The 19,149-nt window shown below is 33.1% G+C and overlaps 1 protein-coding gene and 1 long non-coding RNA gene across 2 annotated transcripts in view; one reads left to right on the forward strand and one right to left on the reverse strand.

Annotated features, from left to right (window-relative positions):
- LOC140444610 (opioid-binding protein/cell adhesion molecule-like) overlaps positions 1-19,149 on the forward strand; it is a 729,647-nt gene that overhangs the window by 208,634 nt on the left and 501,864 nt on the right. The window lies entirely within an intron of this gene.
- On the reverse strand, positions 1,170-16,013 carry LOC140443873 (uncharacterized). Its single transcript, XR_011951275.1, has 3 exons — positions 15,800-16,013; positions 6,559-6,736; positions 1,170-1,636 (listed from the first exon to the last, which is right to left on the reverse strand). It is a non-coding gene; the product is annotated as an uncharacterized lncRNA (long non-coding RNA).

The following is a 19,149-nucleotide window of genomic DNA, read 5'->3' on the forward strand; positions in this document are numbered from 1 at the left end:
TATTTTCATCAATCAGTTGCCAACCGTAGTCCGTTTGAAGAGGTTTACTCTCCGGACACTGGAACTCACTTAGCATGGGTGTATGTTACCTGAAGTAAAATCTAATTAAAATATTAAACATCATATAATATTATAAACATCATGTACAATCTTTGGTAACATTTTTCATTTTAAAGGGTTTTTACCCAAATATTTTGGTGGCTCAGGCATGTTAACCTGTAAGTATAACCATTTTATTGTTTTTAACCTTAGTCAAAAATTTTAAACCACGTTTGCTGTAACTAAATGGTTTATACTTATTTTAGGCATTTTAACCTGATGATGGAACAGTTGTTCCGAAAACGTTCGTGCTTGTAATGTTGCCCTTTTAAGGGTTTTTATAAAATAAAATATACCCACATACAAAGACTAACCTCTTTTGTTATACGTGGTATACAGCCAGCTACAGGAATTATTTTCCTTGTGGATTTTAAATTAAGAAAGAACCGTGAAAGTGTGCATTGGTAGTTGAATACTCTAACCCCAAACATAATTTATTACATAAAGGGACTGTTAAGTACACACTGTTTTTTATTGTGATAATAAAAAGAAATATTTATAATTCACGGCAAATCAAAGAACATACAGAGAGCTATGAACACCAATGAAACAATGCAATAACAAAAATATCATTCTAGTAAATGGCCAGTACGATTGGTTTTCCAAGGCAGGATATTTATTTTGGTTCATTGTATATTATGTACTTAACTAAGCTTTTAGCAGATCAATAAAACTTCTTGGACTTTCTGTAATGTTTCTTTAATAAAAGTAAATGTTTTTTTTTAAATTTTATTACATATGACACAATGTAAATATGCTTTGACGGTTTATCCTCCAACAGGTTGTTCTTGAAATCTTCTGTTTGTCTGTCTGTCTGTCTGTGCGATAAACATATATATATATATATATATATATATATATATATATATATATATATATATATATATATAAGTTCCTCTTGATGCAAAGAATCTTTAAAACTATTAAGTCAAAGGCCATTAAAGTTGTAACCATCGAACGACCTATCAGAAAAGGTGGGAGGCAAAGTATAACAATACAACTACCCCCAAAAGTTGGGAGCCAATGTAGAACAATAAAATTCACAACTTTCTTTGGAAGGCAATTGTTAGACCTCGTCTAGCTTCGTCTCTCAGATGTGAGAACGTCTTATCTTAGAAGTAAATCTAAAAAATGAATTTGGCTGGGACAAATAAACCAAGATATTAACTAATCATATTTATTGTAGATAAATAAAATATGAAATTTAAATTTTAATATTAAATTTAATTAAGTCAGAGAAAATCTTGTCCACAGTTTTACAAAAATACTTATGGCTTCTGATATTGTCTTCAAGTAGTTGGACAGGATTAATTTTTTTTTATTTTAAAGAATCGTTGAATGAATTGTGGAATGCAGTTAGTGCGGTTGCTAGCTCTAGATACTGGTTGAAATTATACTTCAGGCATATGTTAAGTCTTCACAGCACCGGCCACCTACTGCAGTGTACTCGTATTAGTCCATGTGGTCGACAATGTGGTTTTAGGGGAGGTCCCTGACGAGTAAGTGGGACAGGAAAAATAAAAATGTGGCCAAAAACCTAAAATAATAAACCTTGTGTTAGCATTATCATAACTTTTTAATATTTCCTTGTCATATGAAGATTACAAATAATTACAATATTAAATAGCAAATCGTCGTTCAGATGTCAAAACCTTGTATCTCAAAATTAGTGTATTTTGGTAATAACCTAAAACTTCCCATAGTAGAAAATATAACTTTTAAAGTTGTTTTTTTTTCTGAAATGTGGGTAGTTCCACAAAATGAATTATTTGTGACAGTGATTAAACTTGAAAAAAATAAAGTTAGATTTAAAAAAAAAAACGTGAGATACGAGTTTTTGAAATTTAAATAGTATTTAATTTCAGGTCTTACGAGGTTTTAGTAGCATATTTTCAGCTCTCTTACGCCTTTTTTACACACAAAGAACAATATTACAGAAGAATAATAAAATGTTTACTCTTTAAATAAATGAAACAAACATGTAACATAAGCATTCTGATATAAAATAAAATAAACACTATTTTCCTATTTCCCATATTTTGAAAACAAAAAAAAATTAGTGCTTCAACGAGTCATAAAAACCATGATAATCTGGATGAATAACGGTCTTGAGACTGCAGGTGATTAAATTTGTCTTCTGTAATGGGCAAATGGTCATTAAACATTTTTCTTGCGATTCATGCAGTATTCGTATTTTTGCGAACTGGTAAAAACTGCCACTCCTCGTCAAAGTTTAGTTTGAATTGGACAGGCAAATCTCTGGAATATCTTAGAGCTCTCAGATTATTCACGCATGCATCTCCCACTTTTTTTCCTGAAGAATAATGAATAATACTTAATTTCGGAATAGTCATTTAAAAAGTGGTAATGAATGTATTTAACTTTGTATGGATTTTTGGAATTTTTACGGGCCTCTGTAATTATTTCAACATAATTGGATGGTGAATAAATGCATTTATTTTGTTTTCTTTCTTTCAATAGTGGAGTGCACACTATCGCACTCCATTTGCGAGTGACCCTTAACTGAATATTTCCGTATAATTACCGTATCATTTTCGTTGCAGAAATGCTGAAGTGCATTAGCCAATGTCACGTTGCGGTTTTGTGCTGACCATCCATCGCTATAAAAAAATTTTGGTTTGTCCTTTTCTTGGGCATCTAACTCATTCATTTAAAAAAATTAATTATACGAGATGTAAAGGAGTTGGCATCCGTTTTGCTCTCTCCCTCATGCCATACATAACAAACTACCTTATTATTTGTTAAATTATAGCTGATGAAGTTATAGCATGCTAGTTTCTGTTTTAAGTATACCATGCCTGCTGTGACGACAGGTACAAGTTGGACCGCTTGTACATCCATCGTAAATACGCACACTTTTCCTTCCAACGCATCTTCTTTATTCTTGATTTTTTCCTTTCTAGCGCGATCTTTTTGGCTAATGTGCGATTTATAATCTTCTTGCTCTACATTGCCCAGTTTATGCGAAAAACATAAATCATACTGGTCCTTCCTTGGATGATACACATCAATGTTTGTGTTTTTCATTTCTTTTAAGAAAACATCATATCTGATAGCAGATTGTGGTTCATAATTTTTGTATACGTCATACACTCCCTTATATAATTGAAAAGTTGTTTCCAAATAAAGTTTACTCGTTGATGAACGGCAATGATGGGAGGACATCTTTGGCAGTTTTTCAAGGAATGCTTTAACTTTATTTCTGCGTTCAATATTGACAGGTTTAATCTTGGTAGGAAAAGTAGTAGTAGTTACTTTTGGGATACCCGAGTCACAACTAGTTTTCTCCCAGTTTTGAACACTCTATTCACCCAATCCTAATGTGGAGAGAAACATTTTTTTGCAAACCGGAATTACGGTATTATCTATTTTGAATTGATAAAATAAACTTAAATTACGCCGTGATTTATTTTGTGTTCTTTTTTGCGTTGTTGGATGTTTATTAACTAGCGTACTTACAACAAATATCTTTCGTTGATGCCAATCCATCTCAGACCAAAACCCATCAAAAATCTTCCTTCGTTGCTCATCAGTTATCATTGAACATTTCCTGTTTTCTTTTGCTGCTAAACACTTTTCTGAAATACATGTTGGTTTCATTTCTTGGGAGTTTCTCTTTATGTTAACTATAGATCCATCTTTATCCTTCTTTTTTGCTCTATATTCTTTACCACTCATTCTTAAACACTTTTGTTTATTTCTTTCCCAAGTAGAAGAATCTGCTTTGCCTTTTTTGCTACGCCTTTTCTTTTCATTTTTTTCTTCTCGGACAGCGTTTACTTCTTTAGGCGTCGCTTTAAGTTTTTTGCGTCTGGCGACATTTACAGCTTACAGAATCCGACGAAGTATTTGGATGGATAACTTGACTTTGATCCTTCGAAAGGTTTTTCAAATTCAATGTCGCTGTTATAGTGTCCATTTTCCGCAGCTTCACTGAGATGCTCTGTATTCAAAGTTAGATCCCTACTGACATTCTCCACCTGAGTACTTTCCTTCACATCAACATTCATACCATTACCTTCTATATTAATACTAGCCAGGCATCTGCTTTGGGTGTCATTTTTTAAATGAGATCCTGTTTGAATAACAATACTCTTTGGGTTCAAAATAATACTATAATGTACTTGAATGTTTTGTGAACAGCCTGATGAAGAAGCAATGTGCTGGAAACTGGAGGATTCTTCCTGAAAGGTCTCATAAACTTGTTCAAAGCCTGTATTTGCTTTTTTCCAATCTTCTCCATCACGGCTCTTAAGTTCTGCGACTTCCTTTTTAGAATGTGAATTTTGATGTTAGTACTTTCATTCCGGCATTCAAGTCCGGCTTGTCTAACAATAAAACAAAAAACACTTATTCTTTTCCATAAGTGTGTCATTATTCCTTCCATGTGAATACTTGATTATATTTTGGTTCAGGTAACAAAACCTCTTTTTAACAACTGACAAGTTTTTGCTTTTCCTTATCTGATTTGTATAATTTGTTTCAGTTGATCAACTGAAATATAATAATTGGGTCATCATAACCTCAATTTTTTTGGAATAATAATAGTTATGTTTCTGTTTAACGTAAAACAATGCATCTACGTAATATTAAAACAAAGTATTAAGATGTTTTCACTTACCATAGCTTCTAATAAACAATTATAATTCTTATAAACCTAATATTGTTCTGAAGCTAGTAAAGTTTCTTGTGACATTTTAAAGTACGTTTATTGACGTTTCAATTTCCACTTCGGAAATCGTTCTCAAAATACAAACATTAGTAAATTAAACAAATTTTGTTTTTTTGTTACTTGGTGAAAAATTCTTATAATAATTTAATTTTATCTGACTCATTTATATTGACAATTCAGACATACATAAGTTGTCTACTTTAAAATGTATAATGACGTATTCCCATTTAAATAGTAATTATCTTATAAACCTATATAACTGCACAAAAATCTTCAGTATTTAACAATGTTTCAGCAGACACGTGTTGGCTTACGTGGTTTTGTGTACATGTGAGATACAAGGTTTCTGAATTCGAGTGACGGAGGTGCAATTTCACATGCTTTGAATAAGAGGTTTCTCAATCGATGCAGCTCGATTTCCTAATATAGGCCACCCAAAATTGAGATACGGGGTTTTGACATTTTAGCGACGAAATTGCAAACTGGCAAGGATAGAATGAATATAACAATTATTAAACAACATGGTTTGAAAAGGAGCACGTGGGTTGAGTCCTCTATTGTTAAACCTGATCATTAATGAAATAATAGAAAAGGTAAGAACTAGAAAAGGATACCAAATGGGAGAAAAACAACTTAAAATAATCTGCTATGAAGACGACGCAATACTAATATCTCAAAGTGAAGATAAATATACTCGCCAAAAAATTTAACACTTTAATTTTCCCAAAAACGACAAAATGTATGATTAAAACAGCAAATCTACTAAGATGTAATTAAAGCTGGATGGTCATATAATAAAACAAGTGATGGAGTTTAAAGGTCAGCTAGAAACAGAAGAGGAAGATCAAGTGAATAGAGCAAACATAGCCGCAGGTTGCCTGAATGAAACAATATGGAGAAATAAAAATATTAGAAAAGAAATTGTTGTGTTTGTATGTACTTTGTAGATATTGTGGTCGATGCCCTTGGATTAAATAAATATAAGTACTTGTAATTTGTAAAGCATACTTTTATGTTTGACAGTCATGTAAGTGGATGAAATGTATATTACAAGTGACAGAATGTGACGAATGACATCCTGTATGTTACGTATTGGTAAATCGGACATACGCGGCAGAAAAATGACCTGCCACAGAGAGGACAAAAAGAATGCTAGAAACCCTCACAGATGAAAACCCTTAAAAAATCGATGGTAAAACACTATGGGAGAGAGCTAGAAGTACAGATAGACGACGGAGATGCATGGTGGAGAACATCAAGGACTGGGAGAATAAAACGATCATATAAGCCGAATGACAGTGGATAGAGTAGTAAAAACGGAGAGAGACGGTTCTCCAACAGAAAGACGATCGGTGGAAAAAAGACGAAAAAGATGGAATTACAACTTACTGGAGGCACATTGAAAAACAGATAGTCATGTCTACACAAAATAGAAGAAGAAGCAAACAAGCAAGCAATTTAATTAAACCCAGCCTGTGAGACCTGTTCACCCCTAAGAATTACGTTCAGATGTAACAATTCATTGGAGCGAGGTGTATTAACTCGAGTAAAAACAGGAGTCACTCCACCGAGCTACAATGCTCCAGACCATGCCTTTCCACCACTATAGCACTCTGCCTAGCACTATATCGGCCAAATGCTCTTTATGTGGAAGTCCTGGGCAATAGAACTCTATCATGGTTTCCCGAATCAAAATCAAAACAGCGCTATGTCGCTATAATTCTGTTATCATAAAGTGGCTTATCCGCGAACTAACAATAGCTTACTTGGGCCTCAAGCCTCTGAGCTAGGCTCAGTTCGGAGACTTGGTGCTCAAGGGGTTGGGCCCTACGTGCCCGGGTTTTTGTTAATTTTTTTGTTGGCTTGCGCCGGTTTTAGTTAGTATTTTCTTAATTTGTTTGGTGGTCGAGGCCGTTTTTTTTATGTATTTTTTTGGTAGATTGCCTGAAACAAAAAATCATAATTAGTAAAATGTTTATACTATAATATGTATAATATGATAATATACAGTTTGTCCACTTAAAATCAACTGGGCCCACGCTTTATGTTCCGGTTGTCCACGAGTTTTTTTGAGCTACTAATTGTCTTCTGGGTGCTGTTATGTTGTTTTTTGTATGATTTCTCTCTGGTGTTTTGTTTTCTCTCTGGTGTTTAAGAAGAAGTAATTCTCTAGAAAAGCATGGTTTATTACGAACCATAAACACATTCTTTACCAATAAATACAGGACCGGGTTCATAAGGGTTTTAATCAAAAATCACACAAAGAACAACCCTGTGAAAATAAATATAATACGTAAAAGATAGTATTTTTGCATATCTATCAAACCAATTCAGTGTAATGTTACATATAAAAAGAATAATAAATCGTGATAATTAAAAAACCCTGATATTCACTGGCTGTAACAATATTACATAAAATACATAAACTCGTTTACATCTAAATACTTGTTATATAATTAAATACTGACTAGACTGTTTTCTACAAAAAACCAAACTCTTTTCGGAAGTTTGTTAACCATTTAATACTATAAATTAAAATCACAGGTCATTACCTTCCACTTTCGCTTTCACAATCTTCGATGCATATAAATTATCTACAAAAACATAAAAATGTGATCTTTAATTAAGAGCGTGACGCAACTAATCAGCTGTAAACATATGTTTGGCAAATATAAGCAAAGATTATTTATAACTAATAAAAAATTAAGTATTATGTTAATATTTTGAAGATTCCATCACAAGAAAATAAAATAATATAGGAAAATAATCATCTTAATACTTAACCGGTTGGTCAGATAGCCAAGACTCATTTTCTTAATAAAAATAAAAATAAAAAATAGAAACGTTTATTGCCTTAATATAATTTACACTTAAAAGATATTTCAACCTAAGATATATTAGCCTTCTTTCTTGACGTCCCGCTTCTGCACCGCTTACTGGTTAAACTGCTTCCTTTCGAACCTTGGATTTATTGTCATGGACTCCTTAGCATCTATTTCTGTAGGTACTTATTTTCGGCATCGTACATTCTTTCCTGATTGGCTGTCTTCGGCAACCACCCCGCTAGACGCTGATCATTTGGTCGATCAGTCGATGTTTTGATCTGTATATCCTCTGGACCCGATTCTTGGCGAGGATATCCCTGGTCCTTAGGAGTCTTCTTCTGGCTTGGTGGAAGAAGTATGTTGTCCTATTCTCAGCAAACTCCTCCAGTAGTGTATACTGGAGTCTTTCTCTGATGGTATGCATTTGTTATTCTTTCTTCCCATATTGATCCATGGATGATCCTATAGCATGTCTTCTGTGTAGCTTCTAGCTTCTTTCAGTTGATTTCCGAGATAGAGCTCCATACTGGGACAGCGTACAGTATTACCGATCTAATGTAGACCTGGCATAACTGGATCTTCTTGACCTTCGATAGTGGACTGGACCTAAAAATGTAAGGCAGTATTAGCCTTTTTGCAATATTTTATTTTACCCTGATTTGTTGCGTGTTCTTCGTTATGTTAAGTTTCCTGTCGAGATGGACTCCTAGGTACTTGACTGAATCTTCTGATTGGATCCTGTTTCCTCCCATTGTGATTTCTACAGTGGTGGATTTTTCTTCCGTGTAAACATGATGAATTGCGTCTTTTGGGTGTTGTCTTGATTTTCCATTTTTCCGTGAATTCTGTGATTCTTCCAAGGTGGTTTTCTACGTTTTGGACTATTTTTCTGTTGCATAGATTGCCGTGTCATCTGAGTAGAAAGCTGTACGTGTTCTTGGATCTGTTGGTAACTCTGAAACAAAATTTTTATATAAAATGGGAGAGGGTATTCTGCCCTGAGGCATCCCTTCTTGGATTTCTTGAATTCTTAACATCTTTTGCTCGGCTGCAACTTGAAAAGTTCTATTAGTTAAAAATGTGTCATATATGTTAACTAAATAATAAGGTAATCTAGCTCTGTCCATCTTGTAGATTAGGACTTTCTTCCAGACCATGGCATATGCCTTCTCGATGTCTAGCATGGCCATTCCTGTCTTTTGTTTCCTGTTGACTCTAATCTTCGTGTCGCTGATAACTCTTACCAGTTGAAGTTCGCGGTTTCTTTCTCTGTTGAATCTAAACTGGAACTCCTGAATGATTCTTTTTCTTTCTGCATGTTCCATCAGTCTTTTGTAGATGATCTTCTCCAGTATTTAACCTGTTGTTTCCAGTAGTAATATTTGTCTGTAGCTTTCTGGTCTTCTTCCGTCCTTCCTTGGTTTTGGTAGAGGGATGCTCTTGGCATGTCTTTAAAATACTTCCTGAAAAAAGCATGAGGGTTTTTCCAGTATTTGAAGATACAGTAAAGTTAAACTACTATGTTCTTTGGTAGTTCCTTGAGAGCTATGTTGTGGATTCCTTCTGCTCCTGGAGTTCTGCTTTATTTTAATCTTCTGATGATTTTAGCAACTTCTGCTGGATTGATATAGTCTTCTTCTACTAAAAATTCGTTTCTTCTTTATATCCTCTCGTATTCTGTGTTGACGTCCTGGATGGTTCTTGCATCCGATATGTTTTGGTTTTGCCTGTGTGTTGCTGCCATTCTTCTTGCAATTGCATATACCTTTTCTTGGGTTTCGAAGCGAGTTCCCTCGTCATCTAGTATTTGCGACATTTTTTGTTTTCCTCTTTGCTTGGCTTTCAGCATTTTATACACGTTTTCATGGTTTTCTTCTGCTTTTCTGATGTTGTTGTGCCACTTATTTTCTGTCATGCATTCACTGTTTTAGCCTCTAAACCATATTCAGCATATTGTGAGTAAGATTTGCCTTCATATATGCTAAATTTGTGGACGTATCCAATTTCGGAGCATGCAACGACCCAGACTTTGAAACATCTTTTTATGAGCTCTTTCAGCATATATTGTTTGAGAGAACTTCGCCCCTTGAAACGAAGCATACTTTCATCTACCCCAACATTTCTGCTTGTATAAAAGTTCTCTTGAAAGTGTTGCTGCAGTTGTGTTATCAAAGACCTTATTTTTAACAGTTTGTCCAAATTGGGGCTATTTTGATTTCTTTCCATATTCTCGTTATTGTTTATATGAAGAAAACGCAAGAATTTTTAAGAATCGTTTTTGTGCAAAAATTTGCGAAACTCTGATATCTGTTGACCATACATAAATACGCATTACTTCAAAATATATTGCAAGGAAAAATAGAAGGAAAACGGAATCCAGGCCGTAGAAGAATGTTATGGTTGCGTAATTTGGGAGAGTGGTTTGGCTGTACCACTAACTAACTCTTTAGGTCAGCTGTAAACAAGGTCAGGATAGCCTTGATGATTTCCAATCTCCGATAGGAGTGGCACAAGAAGAAGCAGAATGTATCTAATCAATGCTACACAGACTATGTTTGACAAAAAGAAAATAAACTATTTATTTAAATATTTATTTTATCTACTTCAATGTATTATTATGTAGTAATTTGATCAAGATTAAGTATGATTCTTATAAAAAATGGGCATTTTGGCAGAATATGATGCTTTTACAATATACTTTAGTATTGTTATTTCCATAAACTGGGTAAGTAACCTTTGTCAATTCCATATATGAAGCTTAAAATAATTCATATTCCGCCACTGCTTCATAGCGATGATTTACTTAACCGATGTCGCTAAAATGAGTTCTCTTAAAATCTGCCTTGCGGAAACCTGCGTGTATCACTGACCGAGATTCACCCAATCACATCAAAAGAACCAATAGTTCAATTTTACTCTTTACTAGTTTTTAAAGAATCCTTAAATGTCATGAATTTTTACGCCAGTAGGGCATCATATATCTCCAAGTTATAATGGAAAAAATATCCGGTAATTTAAGTGTTTAGTACGGTAATAATTTATTTTTAAACATCAATTAACTCATAACTGATTTGACCTTTTTAATAGAGGCAATATCACTACCACAGGTTGTATAATATAATTTGAGATTAAACGACTTACCTGTAAGGAAGTTCAATCATAATTATACGAGCTTCATTCCATCAGTCTAGAACACAAATGGCATCACTGCTTTGCTAGTGAAGTACACACTAGTCGAAAGTAAATAAACCAAATCTTCATCCGGTCACCCCCGGTCTGGCCTCATTCTTGCGTTAGTGAAAAGTCGATTATGTAATTGGGGTGGAAGGATGAACCTCCGGAGGGGTGGGTTGTTCTAGACTGATGGAATGAAGCTCGTATAATTATGATTGAACTTCCTTACAGGTAAGTCGTTTAATCTCAAATTATACTTCGCTTCATTCCATCAGTCTAGAACACAAATGGCAGTTGTTTAGAGAGTTTACATGATCGACTAGGCTTTAATAAATCATACAATTTAAGTACTAATCTTTATTATATAGCAGCTAATCAATATGAATAATTAAACAGACACTATATTTTACTTCTTAGGTAATGAGGTAACTAATCCTAACAATGAAACTTACTTCTACAAACAAAGTATTTCTTATAACCTAAAAATATTTCTAGCAAATTCTGCGGGGGTTTCGATTGGTCTATTATAATAGTTAAAAAATATTTCTGAATTTTTAGACCAACCTGCAGTAGCTTTTATGGTATCGATTGAAACTCCGCATCTAAGCGCTGCCGAAGATGACGCATACCTGGTACTGTATGGGGTAAAGGTACTTACATCGATACCACTCATCTTTAGAACAGATTTTATCCATCTTGAGAGTGTCTGGGTAGAGGCAGCCCGATATGGTTTCTTGTAAGTTATAAATAGACGCGTTATATTTCCCCTCAAGGGTTTTGTGATATTAATATAATGTAGTAAAGTGGAAGCCACACAAAGTTCTGGTTTATTATAGAAAAACGGAAGACAAAGTTTAGGTTGACTTTTATTAGGTGCTGAAGTTTTTAGCAATTCTGTAATTATTATTTCAATTCGATCATCGAAGTTGGAAATGTTATTAATGTGAATACTGTTAATAGTTTGAACTCGGTGTGCAGTACATAAAGATATTATGGTAACCAACTTTAGCGACAATTGCTCTAATGTAAGATCTTCCAATGGATATAATGTTGACACATACTCCAGAACGTTATCGGGATTCCAAGTCTTAGTATATTTTGGAAATGATGGCCTCAATTTAAAAATACCTTTAAGATATCTATTAAGAGCTTCAGATTGTTTAATATTTGGTACTATTAGAGAAATAGCCGATCAGAATGTATTTAAAGTGGAGTAACTACTTCCCCTTTCATATTCTGTTAACAAAAATTGCATAACATCTTTATCAGATGCATCAAAACAGAGCAATAGATTTTCTTGACAGTATGATCACCATTTCCTGTACGCCACACTGTACTGCTATATTGTAGATTCTGACAATGATGACAACATTATATCTGTTATTTCTACAGAAAAACCCTGGTTTAGGTACGCTCGCCGGATACAATCCCTGCCACCAAGGTAATCTTCAACCACATGGGGTGGCTGCAATTAAAGGGAGATATCATTAGGTCTCTTTTTGGTTTAAACAAAATGGGTCTAAATTTTAGAAGTTTTAAGAAAACTGGATACCAACATTGAGCTTCCCAAAGAGGAACCACCACAATCCCTTCTGCTTTATCTAATATTATTTTATTAAGTACCAACGAAATTATAACCAACGAAAACGGCGGAAAAGCATAAAATTTGTAATTGTTCCAATTTAAAGTGAAAGCGTCTACAGCTAATGAATCGGGGTCTTTCTTCCATGACACATATTTTGGACATTTAGCATTAGATATTGAAGCAAACAAACCAATCTGCGGTTTGCCAAATGTTTCCACTATTTGGTTATATGCTGCTTGATTTAACGAGTATTCCGTATCAATAGTTAGCGAACGTGATTCCGCGTCTGCTACTGAATTACTTTTTGATTCTATGTAGGATGCAAAAATAAGGATATCTCTAGTCTCACACCACTGCCATATACAGCGGGCTAAATAGACTAGCTTAGGATACTTTATGCCTCCCATTTTATTGATATAAGAGATAGCAGTGGTGTTGTCAATTCTTAAAAGTATTGAGCAAGATCTTTTATGTTTAGCAAAAACTTTTAAGACCAATATAGGTAATGACCCAAGTAATTCTAAATGATTGATATTAAGCTTTTTGCATCTTCCGACCAAAAACCATGAATTTTTTCTGCATCACAACAAGCTCCCCATCTAGACAAGGAAGCATCCGAATAAATTATCATTTAATTACTATTTAAATGGGAATAAGCCACAATTAAAGGTTAAAATACGTTTATTGACGTTTCAATTTCCACTTCGGAAATCGTTCTCAAAATACAAACATTAGTTTGTATTAATTATAAAAATTATCATTTGACATGTAGATTGCTGCAAAGATGTTTTTGCTTGTGGTATGGCTGATATCCACCATTGTAATTCAGTTCGAATATCGTTATCAATTAATAAATGTCTATTATAGTCCCCACCTTCTCTTTTTAAAGCTAAATATTTTTTCCGTTCGAGGACTTTGGTGTAGAGGTAACCGTATTTAACTGCAGGGCAAATCGATATTAGAGAACCAATAATTCCCGCAAACCGACGGATTTTACAAGTTTGAAACTTCAAAATTGACCGAATTATTGTTATTGTATTGGTAATTTCCACCTGAGTTAGAGACAATGACATATCAACGCTGTTAAAGATAAACCCTAAAAACGTTATTTGTTGAGTTGGAATGAGTGTACTTTTCTTATAATTAATTATGAAACCCAATTCTAGAAACAGTTCAATTGTAATTTTTAGATTATTAATGCATTCTAATTTTGTACTCCCTAACATTAAACAATCATCCAAGTAGTTAGGAATAAGAATATTTCTAACTTTTAAATATTGAGTAACAGGTTTTAAAATTTTTGTGAACAAATATGGCGCGACTGATAAACCAAAAGGTAAAAACGTTAATTGAAACATTTTTCCATTGTACTGAAATTTTAAAAATTTACGATGCTGTTTATTGATTGGTATTCCAAAGTAAGCATCATTTAAATCTAGAGAGACCATGTAGCAACCTGGAGTAATTAAACTTTTTACAGTCCTGTAATCATCTAACTTAAAATGTGAAGCTATAATATAAGAATTTAATCGTTTTAAATTTAAAACAATTCTGTTTCCTCCACTAGACTTCGGTACTAGAAAAAATGAGGATATAAAGCCTTTCTTATTTGAATTACACGGTGATACAGCACCAGTTTCTATCAATTCCTCAACAGCTGTCCTCATTGCCTGGTGATCGGAATGACAACATTTTTTATAAAATGATTGATTCTGGCAAGGTTTTAAATCAAATGGAATTTTGTACCCCTTAATAGCTTTCAAAATGAAACGATTTCGAGTAACTTTGCTCCATTTTGCTAAAAGAAAATAATGTGTTGTAAGGCCTATAAATAAGGTAAACCCTTACACACTGTTATGTAAAAAATTAAAATAAATAAAAATTCGAATGCTATATCTACAATATATATCATAACCATAACACAGATTTTATTAAATCTGTGTTATGTTGAAAAGGTCTATCTGTGTTGAAAAGGTCTATGAAAAGATCAATCCTTGCACCAAACATTCTAATGTAAATCGTTAGATTCTAATCTGCAAAATTTATTTTTGTATCTGCTTGTTAAAATAAAATGTGTTGTAAGGCCTATAAAAGGTAAATCCTTACACACGATTACGTAACTGTTTTCATTATACCATTGATATTCAATATGTATTCATATTTACGTAAACATCTATCAATTTTGTGATACAAGGCCTCTATGAGGTAAATCCTTGCACATTATTTTTTAATTAAGTCTGTGTATTTTACTTATTGAAAATACGGCAAAATATTGTGTGGTAGGGCCTTTAAAAAGGTAAATCCCTACACACCATTACGTAGTTATCTAATAAAATATCTAAAGTGCAATATTAATCAAGTCGGACTGTGCATTCTCGTCTGTGTTTTCTTCCTCTGAATCCGACGAAGCAAGGGAGTTGGCCCTAATCCTCTTAAAACGGCGTGAGGGGTCCGAATCGGATCAGAACTTGAACCAGAGTCTGAAATAAACGAAATGTCAGACTCTGATCACCAAGAAGTGAAATAAGGAAGAAAATAAACAAATAAATAAACAGAAAATTAAGATGAAAGAAAATCCGATGCTATATCCATGATATATATCACAAGAATATCACAGATACCATATACCGTTCCAGAAAAGTCTATAAAAAGATCAATATTTGCACAAAACATTGTAAAGCAAGTCGTTAGATTTTATTCTGCAAATTATTTGTACCTGCTTGCTAAAAGAAAATAATGTGTTGTAAGGCCTATAAATAAGGTAAACCCTTACACACTGTTATGTAAAAAATTAAAATAAATAAAAATTCGAATGCTATATCTACGATATATATCACAAGCATAACACAGATTTTTACCATTACATTCGTGTTGAAAAGGTCTATGAAAAGATCAATCCTTGCACAAAACATTCTAATGTAAATCGTTAGATTCTAATCTGCAAAATTTATTTTTGTATCTGTTTGTTAAAATAAAATTTGTTGTAAGGCCTATAAAAGGTAAATCCTTACACACGATTACGTAACTGTTTTCATTATACCATCGATATTCGATATGTGTTCATCTTTACGTAAACATCTATCAATTTTGTGATACAAGGCCTCTATGAGGTAAATCCTTGCACACAATTTTTTAATTAAGTCTATGTATTTTACTTATTGAAAATACGGCAAAATATTGTGTGGTAGGGCCTTTAAAAAGGTAAATCCCTACACGCCGTTACGTAGTTATCTCATAAAATATCTAAAGTGCAATGTTAACCTTATAATTTTGTAAACAAACAAACAAAGACACCATCAGCAACAGCCGGTTCGATGCCATGCATGCATAGGCAAGAATTCTATTTTAACTGAGTGATGAGTAATGTCATATTTGCGTTGGAAAATTCCCAATAACCGTAACAAAATTGATTAAATTACTTACATGAGGAGTTGTTAGCTGATAATTCTGTGACAGCATTTTGAAGGTCTCGTAGCTGTCTTACAATTTCTAATATATTTATGTTTTCTTTCCGGCATTATTAAGCACTAACCCAAAAAACACTTTATAGCGACTTATGCGTACGACACTAAAAGCAAGAATGAGGCCAGACCGGGGGTGACCGGATGAAGATTTGGTTTATTTACTTTCGACTAGTGTGTACTTCACTAGCAAAGCAGTGATGCCATTTGTGTTCTAGACTGATGGAATGAAGCGAAGTATAATGTACATTTGTCTCTGTTGTTGATTATTTGACGGTATGTATTTAGTTCATTAATTAGGGGATTTTAAAATATAATTGATAATAATTTTATCACCACTAGCAAAAATTTTTACTGAACGATTTCGATGAGACAAACTGAAAAGAACGATTTCGCAATATTTAGTCTGTACATTTTCTGTATTAGCCTTTTACGGCATGAATTTTTGCTTTTTGTCAAAAATAAGAATTTTAATTCTATTTTGACGTGAAAGTATTGAAAGACATCCAGCTGCGAGGAAAACTTTATTGACAAAAGAAATTTTTTTGGTGCCAAGTATGAAACATCATACAAAAATATAGTATTAAAGTTAATCTAGTTTGAAGCTATCATGTATACTATGCTGTATGAAACTTAGTTTCTTTCTTATTTTATTAAGACACAACGGTATTGTGCATTTTGAGCACATTATATATGTGTTCCCTGCACAGCCTGGAAATTTACCACTTGACCTTGTGCTTTGATCCCAAAAAGGGAAAATGATCCAACCCATCTCTACGGATGTCTTCTTGGGGATTTCTTTAGTGGATTCCTTTTTTCGTTTGTACTCGTACATCTGCTGAAGGCTACTACTCAACGGTCTTCCTGTTCTGCTTAGTTGGTTTTTTAGAGCATCGGCTATTGCCAGTTTGGTATCCAAAACGGGTAAATCAAATTTCTTCGCTATTCTGGTTAATAAAAAACAGTTTACCGCTATTATATCAATGAAAACCTAACATGGAACATGGAATCAAGGAAATCGACACCTTCCATGTATGTTGTTATAGATAAGGACACTGTTGTGACGAGTTACCATTTTGTGTGTACTTTCTTGTTTAAAAAAACTTATTTTTCCCCTTTGGTTCACTTTCAGCATCTGCTGACATTGTAGTAACGATTTCATTATCAAACCAGGACACCGATATCCATATTGTCTATTTTCTCTACCATTTAACGTCTACCCGCTTCTTCATTTCTTTCTCAGCTGGCGTCACAACTCCAGGAACACGATTTAGTCTTACTGTTCCCAAAATTAAAAATGCCCTCTTTGGTCAGATATACCATAAGAGGTATGCTGGTGAACCAATTATCAAAAAACAACTTCTAATGTTGATGTTTTGGTATCGAATCTGCTAATTTAACAACCACGTTGCTGCTTATACTAAGATTTCGTGCTCCTGGAGGTACAATATTACTTTCGGAACCAGCAAACAAATCAAAATCATAGTTGAATCCCGAAATACTATTCAGCAAGTTTTTAAAGCCCCACTTATGTTGTTTTTTTTTGGGTTATACTGCTTTAGTTGGCTTCGCGCTTTTGTTGGTATAATATGTTCGTCTCCAACCAGAAATTCTTCTTTCGGAACCATGAGTAGCCGTTCTTTGATTTGGCTTAGAACAAGTCTGATTTTGAATAATCTGTCATGTCCAGGCTGATCATTTTCAATCATGTTATCATTGTTATTTAAATGCAAGAAACGTTTTATATATCTTTAAATCTGTTACAACTCACCACATCGCTAACTGCTAGGTGACTAATATTGGCATTTCAATAGTGTTCTATAGCATTCCTTCTTGTTAATAGAAGTCGAATTATTTATATGTAAATAGTAATTCCTATAAATTGTTTTATTTCGTATTTTTGAAGTTATACTTCTATACGCGCATTCGACGTCGGAAATTTGTACGGGAGTGAATCGGCAAAATCATTACATATGTAAGATATAGGTAAGAGAGAGACAGAAGATATATTCTCTCTTTTCTCTCTCGAGAATAAAAATGTTCCTTTTGTAAATATTCTCTTCTTACAGTGCCGTCTCCCTACGGAGGTTGGCAATCATAATGGCTATTTTTATTTTTGAATTTGCTGCTCTAAACAAATTAATCGATCTGCATTGATACCAATCAAGTAGATTCTTCAACCATGAGTTCTGCCTTCGGCCAAGAGATCTTCTTTCTTGAATCTTTCCCTGTATGATGAGTATCAAAATTTTATATTGTAAATATGTATTTCATATTGTAAATTTGATATTGTGTATTGTAAATTTCATATTGTAAATATGTATATCATTTTGTAAGTATATTTAATATTTATTAATATTATTATTTTATATTAATTCTTTTACAAATAAATATTCTTCCTGGAACTTCTATGATTCCTAATAACCTTTCCATTTTTGGAATACAATCTTAATAATGTTCTTGTCAAATAATGACATTGATTAGCCACCTTATTATTTATTTTATTAACAACCAGATTAGCAACCAGACGTCGCGAGTTCGATCCCAATGAGGGAATACATTTTTTTTAATTATTATGTTCTGATTTTTGTCACTTTGGTTTTAAAAATCAAAGAATGGAAAAATCATAATTTCTTTTTGAATATTGTTTCGATAATTTTACACATTATTTAATTTTCCAAACTATTTTATTTATCATTGAATATTTAGTACATATAGTAGTCATGAGCGTAGAGATGAAAGGGACAAATATAATGATTGTTATTTTAAATTCCTTTTATGTATATGTTTATATGTATGGAGATAAATCTCAAAAAAGATCGATTTTATTTTTAAATTAAGATTTTTTGAGTGACGTTATCCATCTGGGAAAAAAGAGTTATTCTTTTACCGAGAGTTTTTTAATAAGATTTTCACAATTTAGTGGGGATTTTGAAACGGTGCCACAAAGAATAAAAAAAACCCAGGGACCTAATGATTTATACAAGTGCTTTTAAATAATATATTAATTTCTCCATGATCCCATTTAAAAGTATATTTCAAAATGGCGCCAAGACGCTATTATAGTTTATTTTTATGAACGAGAGAGTAATTAGCATAATTTTAACTGGTAGCTCCGACCACTCCATGGGCGTGCTCAAGATTAATTGAAAAATTACTTTGAATAATTGTAAAAAATAAATGAATTATTTCAGTGTTATAAAGTGTTATGTGTATGTAAACAAAAGTGACCTCTTTTATCACACACTATATTAGAACTGACTGGCCTACATTAAAAAGGGTTTTAAAAAATTTACATTTTTTTTAATTTTT

Source organism: Diabrotica undecimpunctata, chromosome 6 (assembly GCF_040954645.1).
Source record: "Diabrotica undecimpunctata isolate CICGRU chromosome 6, icDiaUnde3, whole genome shotgun sequence".
Taxonomy (NCBI): Eukaryota; Metazoa; Arthropoda; class Insecta; order Coleoptera; family Chrysomelidae; genus Diabrotica; species Diabrotica undecimpunctata.